The sequence below is a fragment of the Alligator sinensis genome, unplaced genomic scaffold (genome assembly GCF_000455745.1).
Source record: "Alligator sinensis unplaced genomic scaffold, ASM45574v1 scaffold408_1, whole genome shotgun sequence".
NCBI lineage: Eukaryota > Metazoa > Chordata > Crocodylia > Alligatoridae > Alligator > Alligator sinensis.
The window spans coordinates 1153658-1164726 of NW_005842319.1; the positions used below are offsets into that span (position 1 = coordinate 1153658).

At 49.3% G+C, this 11069-nt stretch overlaps 1 long non-coding RNA gene across 1 annotated transcript; it reads right to left on the reverse strand.

Annotated features, from left to right (window-relative positions):
- Window positions 1-6825: 6825 nt before the first annotated feature.
- Window positions 6826-10411, reverse strand: LOC106722455. The gene is made up of 3 exons (XR_001358421.1): window positions 10323-10411; window positions 10168-10230; window positions 6826-8121 (listed from the first exon to the last, which is right to left on the reverse strand). It is a non-coding gene; the product is annotated as an uncharacterized LOC106722455 (long non-coding RNA).
- Between the last annotated feature and the right edge of the window lie 658 nt (window positions 10412-11069).

An 11069-nucleotide genomic window follows, 5' to 3' on the forward strand; every position in this document is an offset into this window, starting at 1 on the left:
TTTTGGCCTCATTGAACTCAGTGGCAAAATGTACATTGCCAAAGTTTTACCAACATATGCTGATATTCATACTTATAGCACAAAGACCATCTCTAGCCACATATGTACTCATTTCCATACCTAGCCAGAAAAAAGTGTCATTTTCACAACAATTTATAATTAACTGTAGTTCAAGAGGAAATGGCCATCTTCAGAATGAAAAAGAGACAAGGCTTCATCTGGGACTGATATGGAAATGGGGAAGTGAGAACATGAAGACAACCACTGGAATATATATATGAAGATTTTTGTGAATAAATATTGTTTGTGGTGTTTTGAAAGAGAATTGGTGTTTTTTATTGGCAATTTCACTTGTTCTTCAGATTCTTCAATAGCCCTTTTTAACTATTATTATTTCTGCTGTTACTTATAATCAATTATGCCTTAAGTCATGGATAGTTTCTAACATATTGTATTTAATCTAATCCAAGGTTTTATTTCCCCCCCCCCAGTTCAACATTGTGAGGGGTTGGGGGTGATAAGAAGCCTCATCCTGGACTCAAAGTACCAGATAGGGCAGGTAGCTGCTGCAGCCCCAGTTTTGGTCCTGGATCCAAACAGGAACTGAGCCATCACCCACTCTGAGTTGGGACGGCTTGTGCTGTCAAGGAGGGAGTGCATGGTGTTAGAAGCGGAGGGGAGACCACGTGGTTTGGTGGGGAGGGGAGGAGGGGGGAGCACAGGGAAGACCCATGGTTCGTGGCTCAGGGAGCATGGAGGAGACCACACGGCCTGCATACTTAATTTATAAGTACTTAATTTATATTTGCAATCTTTTATTTGCAATCATGATGGCTAGGTTTGGTTACAGTAAGTTAGAATTCAAGTTAACAAGGCTACTCTGAGCCACCCAGTCCCTACCCACTTCACCTTACTAAGCAGCAATTCTTGGGTAGGAGGAGAGAGGTTGGGTGTTGGTCCATCTGGAAATGGCTACAGTCCCCATCCAAAGGTTTTTCTATTAGACTGCATTCTAACCCCAGTGAAGGTGCTCTCCAGGTCCTCCTTGTGTTGGCTCCCAGCCATTCAAGAAAGTTCAGCTCAAGTCTTCTGGATAGATGCATTTAAATGCAGCATCTGAGGAGTGATTCCCAACTGGAATACAGCATAATTGTGGAGTGTTGGGGGCTCCTGATGCTGCCCCCACACTGAGCAGTGTACTCTGGCATAGGTCCCACAAAGCTCTGCTCTTTCCCCTATCTCCCAAAGGAGTAGAGGCTGGCTCAGAGCTGCAGCCCAGCCAGGATGGGACTACAAGTCTGCTCACAGATGTAGCATGAACCACTACTGCCCCAGTGGTGGCAGCAGCAAGCTCTAGTGTTTGAGTCTCTGTCAGTGATTAGCAGCCTGCCCATCACTGACAGCTTGCTTGGTGGTCTCCTTTCCCCAGCAAGGGAGAGGACCAGGGTGCCATTGTTCAGAAGAAAATCTTGTCAAAAAGCCTGATCCGAGGAGCAGCTCCATATGCTGGCTGGAAAACATACTTTTCAAGCAACTTTGTAGTGCTGTAGTTGTAGACACCCATGCTAATGCTGTTTTTGCAGCACTGCAAAGTGTTGCAGCACTTGTAGCATTACAAATGCATGACTGTCCATGGCAAAAGTGTTTTTCTGATGTCATGTCAAACAGTAATGCTATCCAGGTGGAACTAAAATCTAGATTTATTATTAAGCATCACAGCAATCATTCTTTGAAAAGTTCTGGGAGCTGATGAAAATGAATATGGCTCCTATTTAAAATGGAAAAAGTTCATAACGTAATAAATGTTTATAAGTTTCTATTTACCTCCCTAACTTTACTCAGTGACATGCATGGTGTAGACCCAAAATGGAAAACATCTTAGTTCCATAGGCTTCTTTAAATGTGTCCTCTATACATGGACATAGGTGCTTGTCCATTACTAAGGTTTAATGCAGCTCCCTTGGGTCCAAGCAGAGACAGATACTTCCAGTCTCCTCCTCCAGTTGGTTAAACCATTCGTAAGATTTAAATTCTTCACTAATTTTATTCTGCACCCATTTTAACATCTTGTGATGCAGCACCTCTCACAAAAAGGGGTAAGTAGTGTAATTTCTGTTATTGAGATGTCACATTTAGTGAATTTTAATTTTATAACCTAAGCCGGGTGTTTCCACTGTACTATCTTTCATAATACCAGAATGTGGAGTTTGTGTTACAGTTAGGCAGTGCTGGAGAAATGCCTCTTTTAATCATGTCCATGTTTAATACAGCAAACAGATCTGTGCTTAAGGTAGGAAAACCTCTGGGCAGAATATAGGAACAGAAAGTATGCACTGGGCTGCTAAGTCAGTGCACTGGGATATATTCCATCCACCAATAGCTCAGGTCTCCTCAAGGCATCTGTCACAGAGCACTGAGGTGCCCTGCTCCTAAAGAGGGGAAACTGCTAGGGAGGAAGCCCTAGCAGGGAATAAGGAGCCCAGCTGTTGGTTGCCAGGGCAACCAGAGGAGGTCAGCTGACCAGAAGGGGCAGGGCCTGGCTCCCTTATAAACCCTAGGGGCTGGGGCCAGAGGCAGTTCCCTGCCAGCAGCCAAGGAGGAAGGAGCTTTCTCTCATGGAAGAGAGGAGCAGCCTGACTGAAGGTGCAGTGTCTGACATGGCTGAGGGATGGAGTATTCCCTTGTAGGCTGGATTGTTATGGCCGGTTGGCTTCCATTTATGTTATAGCCAAGGGGCTTATGTTTGTGTTGCTGTTTGTCACCGGTGGTTTGGGTGAGGCTACTAGGGGTTGGAGGAGGCCTCATAGGGGACCCACAGCAGTGTGGGGACTCCAGTGCCAGTGAGGGCGCAGCAGTTGGGGTGCACTGACCCCAACCCCAGAAAAGGGGACAGGTGAGAAGCCCCGGAGGACGGGCAGCATTGTGGAGAAGGCCCCGAGAAGGAGCAGCATTACTGAGAAGCTCCAGAGAGGAGGGCATATAGTGAGATAGGGCCGGGGAGAGCCCTAGCACCAGAGAGGGTGCAGATCAAAAGAGGTAGGGTCCAGAGAGGACAAGGGGCCAGATTATAATAAGGCTAGGACATAACGTCTATTCCATCGGCGAGGCATGGGCTGCGGTGTAGGGGAGGAAACGGAGCCGCAGATGGCGCTCCCTGGCATCGGGGCAGTCTCCTGCTAATTAACATCAATTAACAGCAAGGCATGGCAGGAGAGAAGGCAGGCGGTTGCCGCAGGAACAGGTGCGTGGGCCACGTTTAGACCGGCCCAGAGCGGATATCTGTTACAGCATCCAATATGGTCGACCCTTTCAAAATCCTTTGACTTTTCCTTACTTACTTGATGGTACAAAGAATGGTCGCACAATCATCAATGAATCTTTGACCCTATAGTTAGTCAACCAGGATTTAACTGGCTATGCTGTTATCAGGCACGTCTCAACTGGTTTCAAACTGGACAGGGTCACTGTCTCAAGCCTATACCAATGGAGCCTTTGCAATAACAACAAATGCCCTTATGGACAAGCAGTCTCTTCTATGTCTCCAACCAGTTTGGCATGGCAAGTCCACAGCTGGAGAGGCCACTCAAGAGTTGTCTGGTAATCCAGAACAGCCTGGACAACTTTCATTCACCTAGTCAACCTCTAGGAGGTGGTTACTGGCTTCTGCTGCATAGGCTTCCCCAACAGCAAGGGAGCCATGGATGGCACTCACACCCCCATCTTCTGCCTGCCCAATGGTGCCCAGCCATTCGTCAACCACAAGGGCTACTTTTTCATTGTCCTGCAAGACACAGGTAACCAGCAGGGCCACTTCACCCACATTTTCACTGGCTGGGTGGAAGCACCCATGATGCCTATGAGTTCCACGCATCCCTGCTCCCTGAGATGATGGAGAACAGACAGGTGCTACACTCCTAGGGTTCCCCAGTTTGTCATTGGTGCTGTCATCATCCCTCCCCTCATCTTTGGGAACCTGGCTAACCCACTCTTGCCCTGGCTGATGAAGTCCTATGGGGGAAGCTGGACTGCCAGAAGGAATACTTCAACTACTGCCTGAGAAGGTGCCACATGACAGTGGAGTGCACCTTCAACCGCCTCAAGGTGCACTGGCGGACTCTCAGCACTCACCTCCTGTTGAACATTGCTCATGGCAGAACTTGGTCCCTCTTCCCATTGGCACAAACCAGCAAACCTTTGTAAAGGGAGGGGTTGGGGGAGGTTTGTAGAAGGGGCAAAATAACCTGGAAGGGGTGGTTAGGACAGGGAAGAGGGAGGCAATTGAGGTCAGGGGGAATGCTGCAGGGGTTGAACTCAACGAACACAAAACCCTGGAGGGAAGACACAGGGCAGCAGGGTTTAGCGTTGACACACTAACTCCTGGATTTAGGAGTGAAGATCAGGGGCTTCTCTGTGTAGGAGTTGGACAGTTGAGTGATCCTGGACCCCATGTCCATCTGAGAGAGCTCCAGGTCCAGGGGGAAGCATTGTCACAGTGAGGGCCATGGATTCCTGGCTCTTCTTCCCCAGCCCCTACCCCTGGGACCCAGTTTCCCCTTCCAGGGACCCCAGCCCCGCAACACTTGGTCAAACCTAGGGCCCATGCCACTCAGCAGGGCTGAGCCCAGGGGCTGCCTATCCCCACTAAGGCTGTGCTGCCGTGCTCCTCCCCTGCAGAAGGACCTGGGCCAGGAGTGGGGTTGCAGAGAGCAGAAGAGCTCTCCCCAGGCTCTCCACGTGGGAGGTGGACGAGCTGGGGTCACCAGGCTCTGGTGCCACCTGTGGTTCCAACAAAAGCAGGGCTGGGTGGGCTGGTGAGCTGTGCTCTCCTCCCAGTTTTGAGTACTCCTGCACCCCTCCAGGACTGTCCTGGAACTGCTTGGGGGGCCTACATACACAGGAAGACTACCAGGGCTGGGGGGGTGGGGCACAAATTGGCTCTGGGAGGTCAGCAGTGTTCCTGACAGCCCTGGTCCTCCAGGCACCCTGGTCCTGCTCCCCTTGCCCACTGCTGCCTGTTGGAGTGGGTCCTGCCTGGGGCCTTTCTGCTTCCCCAGACTATGGGTCACTGCTCCTCCTATTCCAGGTCTCCCTCCCACTCTGGTAGCTCCCAGTTGGGGCATGGTGGGGACCATTTCTCCCCAGCTTGTATCCCTGGGCAGCAGCTTTACCCGCCATTCCCAGCTGGGAGGGCTACAAGCTCTCTGTGGGAGTCAGCACCGATGCCAGTCAGGGGTGCTGTTGGCAGACACGAGCAGTCCAGGACCCTGTCCATAAATTCCCTCTCCTGGCACTGTGACTCTGCCAGCTCAACAGAGCCATGGGTGGCATCTTCAAAATAGTGGGTGGCCATCTCAAATCTCCATTCCTGCATCTCAACAGCCCAGATGTAAGCATCCCACAGCCTGTGCGTGACCCCCCTCTACATCTGGGGTCTCTCCTCATGTCTGTCCTACCGCTGTTCACACCTGGAGCTTGGAGGCGGTGACCAAGGCCTGCCACATCTCCTTGCTTCTTCAATGATTCCTACAGATGTCCCTTATACACTCTGCAGCTGTGTGGCCCCCTTGTCTTGGGCTGGCATCCCATCCTCCATGTGTTGCCCTCCCTTTTACAGGTGATGCCTCTGCAGTTAGACAGGAGACAGAACCTTTATGTGAAGTTGCCACTTTTGCTAATAAAATGAAATATAAAGACAAGCAGCTGGGCACATGCAGAGATGGAAAGGTAGTTATGGCGAGCACCCTGTCTAGACCCTTCCCTCACTCGGAGCCAAGATCTGTACTACTGGTCTCCAACCAGCATACTGAAGACTGTGGCCCTGACTATGCTGCAGATGGGCAGTAGGCCCTGCAGAGGTACTGGGATGGGTTGCTAAGGAGGGAAGGCCAGGCACTGTGGCAAGTACCTGCTCCATCCCCTCTGAGGGTCTGGTGACCCAGGGTCCTACAGGGACTTGAACTATCCACAGAGTGGGCAGGGACTACCATTGCAGGGAATGCCAGCAGAGCTCTTCCACTGCTCCTCCCCCTGGTCCTTCCCTTACAGAAGATGTGTTGCAGCACTGTGTCCATGCAGAAGTGGTACTTCACTCCTAACATTTCCCTCGTGAAATTTGGCCAGGTCTGGAGGAATCAGCTTTACCACTACTCCTGGGAAATGCCAGCCAATACACCCTGATCCTGGTACAGGACATGGTCCTCCAGGAGGTGTTTGAGAGTTGGTAGGGGGCCATCTGCTCTGACAGCACGCTGGGGAAGCCTGGGTTGTATTCAGTGTGAGACTCCACCTTGTATGCTATCTATGGTTCTACTATGAGCTTACACCTGTGGATGCCACCATTATTCATGCAATGCTGAACCTGTGACCTGACCCCAGAAGTTCCCCACACACTGGCTGCCTAAGAAGAGTACTGCTATGCGCTGCCTTTGACTTTCCAGCACCATTCTTCTACTTTGAATACTCTGAGGGGGGTGGGGAGGGGGAGGATGGAGGCAGGGTGGGTTCCTTTGCTTTCAAGGGTTGGGGAAGAGGGAGCCATCTGGGATTATAGCACAAGTGGAAGTTGCCTTGAGGGCTCAGTATAGTGACTGCCTCAGCCATAAAACAGGCACCTGCATATTATCTCCTGTCCCTGACCTCAGTGTCCTCTCTGCCACCTAGACTGGTGGCATTGCCTACTGGGGCAGGGTGCTAAGTTCTGGCACTTGTGCCTGTTTTTTTACACTTTGCCTGCAGAGCTAGAGATGGGGGAGCTGTTTCAGTAGCAATGCACCTGGGAGGAGGCTCTGCTTTTTCCATTAGCTGAGCATGGCCCTCAGAGGTAGGACATGAAGGTGTGAATTAGGCTGATTTATGTTCCCATTGAATAGAAGATAGATTGCTAACAGCCCAAGACCTGGGGTGGCCAGCCTGGCATCTTGGCTGTGGTCCAGCATAGGAGGTAGGGCGGGAAAGTGGGAGGGGAGGAGGTTACTGGTCTGCCCAGTGTTGAAAGATAGAAACCTCTTGAGCATTTCGCAGCCTGGAGCCCTGCACTTTGAGCAGCCAGGGTAAGGCAATTCACAGTCTTCCCCACACCCCTCCATCCATGCACTATCCCACCCGCAATCCCTTCTGGGTTTCTGTGCCACAATGGCCTGAAAGAGGGCTGTGACTACAGGGATGCGGGTCCCCTCATTCCCCTTCCTTCCCCTCAGACACTTTGCATTTCCCCCATTGCCTGGGTCCCCATCATGGCTTCATGGAGTGGGGGCTGAACCATACATCCCAGACAGCATGACATGCTCGATCAGCAGAAGTGCAGCGGGGGAGGCTGGCCATGGGTCTTGCATGTCGTGTTGAAGCAGCAGCCGCTGTGCTGGTAGTGGCAGGGCTGGGGGACACCGTGCTTCTGGAAGCAGGGCAGTGAGGTGTTGGTCTGAATTGCTGTGGCATTGGAGCTTCCCCCTGCTCCTGTGTGCAATGCTTCCTGCTCTTGACCATGCCTAAGAAGATGTCAAGGGAGCTCAGGTCCAGCTGCAGGTACAACTCAGCTCCCACATCCTGTAATGATTCAGGGACAAGCAACAATGGGGTGGACTCCTTGGGGGCCATCACCATCACCTGACCTCTTGCCCTATGGCACCCAGAGACCTGGTTGTGCCATCATCCCAGAGCCTTCCTGTTCCTCCTCCTCCAGTGGGGTCCCTGCCAACAACTCTTTCTGCTCCTCAATGGTACTGTAGGTATGCAAGGTCTTGACAGCCCTGTCCATGGTGAGGAAGCAGAACAGCTCCTCATAGAAGGGCATGGTCTGTCTCCTGGCCCTGGCTTTTTGTTGGCATCATGTACACACCTATATTGGATCTTCTTCCATTTGGTCTTAGCACAGCAATGCCCTGTTGTGGTTCTGTGCCTGCGTTTGCTGGGCAATGTGCTTGAAGACATCCTTGTTGCAGTGCCCTTTGTATAGCTGGTGCTGGATCTTCTCCTCCCCACTGATGGAGATGAGATCCCTCATCTCCTCGTAGTCCCGCTTTCATGACCAGGGCTGCATAGCGGACTGCGGTGTCTATAGGGTCTCAGCATCCATGGGTGGTTGAGGGTCTGGCTATGAGGGAGTGGATGGAAGGAAGGCTGGAGCTGTGGATGGACAGATGCACATAGGTGTGGGTCCTGGTGCTTGGCTCCCCCTCTCACTGCAGCTAGGTGTGGCTCCTGCTGTACAGTGACCAAAGCTCCACTCCCCAGTCACTCTCAAGCCACCCCCATGACCTTGAACTTCCCAGGTTCTTCCAGAAGACACCCCATGATTCTGGCAACATCCTATGCCCTGGCCTGGAAATTCCTAGTGTCCTCTACTTGCAACACAGAGGCAGCTAGCCATGTCTCACCTGCTCCTGAAGTTTTCAGGGGCATCCACCTGCTTGCTGTGGCTTGGATGCTTGTGGCCCCCACCCCACAACCACCCTAATACTCTGGGACCCTGTAGCTGTGGGTTAAAAAAAAACCTTGAAGCACCCCAGGTGCACATGGCTTGGGGACCTGCTGGCAGCGGCCATGATGCAGAGGTCACAGGGTTGTCTGTGTGCAGGCCTAGTCCCAATGTTCTGCCCCCCAGCACTCCAAACTACCAGAGGCAAGCTACCCACACTGGCTTCTGCTTGTGGGGACGTGTGAGGAAGTCAATACGGGATCTGAGTGGCATGGTGCCTGGCTCTGAGCTATGTTGTGCAGGAGCCAGAGTCTGGGTCCAGGGGGCTGTGCCTCAGCACAGGGTCCCTAACTGAGTGTATGGGAGCCAGGGTTGGGCTCCGTGGGGCTGTGCTCAAGCACAGGGGCTCTCCTGGGCTCAGTGTTGGGGTCTATGCACGTTATGTGTGCTTTATAACAGGGTGTTGGGATATGGGAGCACAGCTCGGAGATTTGAGTGCCCAGGTCCCAGGGCACATGCAGGAGACAGACACTTTCCTTCCCCCTACTGCCTACCTGCAGCTGACAGATGGTCAGAGGCAGGAGGCAGGGCTAGGGAGAGGAGCTATGCTGGGTCAGATCTGGGAAAGCTTGGGGGTGGGACCTGTTGGACATTTGGCCAGAGCAGCCAGGCAGACCAAGTGCTAGTGTGCCTCCCTGCAGAGGGGCCATTGCAGGGGCCTCAGAGGAGGCTGGGATGCCAGAGGACAGCAATCTAACTTGAATCAATATCATGAATGGCAAGTATGTAATTTTCCAAACTTCAAAGCCAAACAATAAAGGCATTACAGGCTCACCAGTTTATGGTGAGCCATGGGAATAGACCAGACTCAAAAATATTTCAGGAAAACACATATCCTGGATGCATCAGTACTGTCCAGGGTTAGTACAGATACTAGATTAAGCTAGATAGGTTAAAGCTTGCTTATGCTCTCAAGGATATAAATCACACTTCAGACTGCCATATGGAAATGCCCTGAGAGAAGGGAATGAAATTTCAGCAGGCTAAGCACCCAAATGCGAATAAAATGACTGACAAGGAGGTACTCCTGGAACATTATGGGAAATATATTTTAAGTAGTATGGGAAACTTACCCTTTGTTATTCACCGAGGGAAAAATAATTTTAAAAAATAGAAAAGGAATTATGAAACTAAGTATGGCAAAAATGGATTAATGCCAATTTCCTCACAATAATTTAACAGCAACAATGCCTTAGTAAGGAAAAGAGAAGTTATGACTGACATCAGAACTTAAATAAATGGGGTCCTTAATTACTAGAATACAGCAAGTATACCAGCGGTGATATTCCTATTCAGATTTTTTTTTAAACGTTATTTAAAAATGTCCATTAAAAATGAGAATTTAAAGAGTAATTTTCTGATTTGAGGTCTGAAACAGAATCTGTTTTTGATATACTTCCATTAAAAAAAAAAAAAAAAATCCTTTTCTTCTCATGCAACTAAACCAACTGGTACTGGCTAGGACTGCCAAAGGTAAAATCACCAGCAACTGTACAGGTGCCTGTTTTTGTCTGGCTTTGAGACAAACTTGACACACTGTCCTTTATAAAATAAAAGATGTTGAAAAGGTTAATTAACTCTAAAAAGAAAAAAAAAATGCACCTGCTCTCTCTCACAAACTGATACTATTCTCTGTGTGCTAATCACTGGAATTTCCAAGCAGTTTGAGGAAAAAAAAAAAAAATCAATTTTACCTTGTATAAAGCTTGAAGACATGTAGACTTTAGGACACCAAGTTGAATCCTGCTCTAACTCCTCTAGGAAAGGGAAGAATCAATTTTTGAATGTTTGTGGTCCCCAATTCACTACCAATAAATATACTTGCCTCTTCCCAAGCTAACCCTATTACCAGAACCTCTCTTCATGGGACTACTGTAAAAAGCCCTTCTATGGACAGTTTCCTTTGTGTTCACAAAAGCTTCCTCCAGGACCTTCTATTTACTATTAGGCTAGCAAAATTGTCTCTTAAGTACCTGTTGGTCATAAAAGTGACTAATATAAATTGACCTAATTAAATAAAGACATTGGGTCACCTGGCTAGAGTTTGGTAAGAAATAAGTTTTCAAGTTTACATAGCCTTGATTATTGCCACATGGCCTGACTACATGCAAAACAGAAAGAAAATGTAAATGAAAACAACTATAGCAGAAGGGTGATCTCAAATGAGCCAAACGGTACTTTGCTGTTACAAGCAGATCTTTTGTCTTTGCTTCCCCCAACCATTTATAGTCTTCAGCTTATTGAAAGCCAGACCATGGAGGAAATGTTAATTACAATTATTATAATATTAACAAGCTGGTAAACATTTTGTACAGAACACTCACCAAGTCTGAAAATCAAATGCAGGAAGCCTTTGGAAAATGGCCAACCTTGAAATGACTATAAGACATTAGCTGGGATCCAGCTACAGTGCTTCTCAGTTTAAATCCATTTGATATGCTTAGACATCTGCTTATTTTAATAACCCTTTCACCCTTTTTCATGAGGTCCATTAGTAAGTCCATTAGTAATGGTCAAAATGAGGATTAAGGAAGCCATTCCACATCTGTTAGTCCAGACAGCTGAAAAATGAACTCCAGATACGCTCGTCACTCTT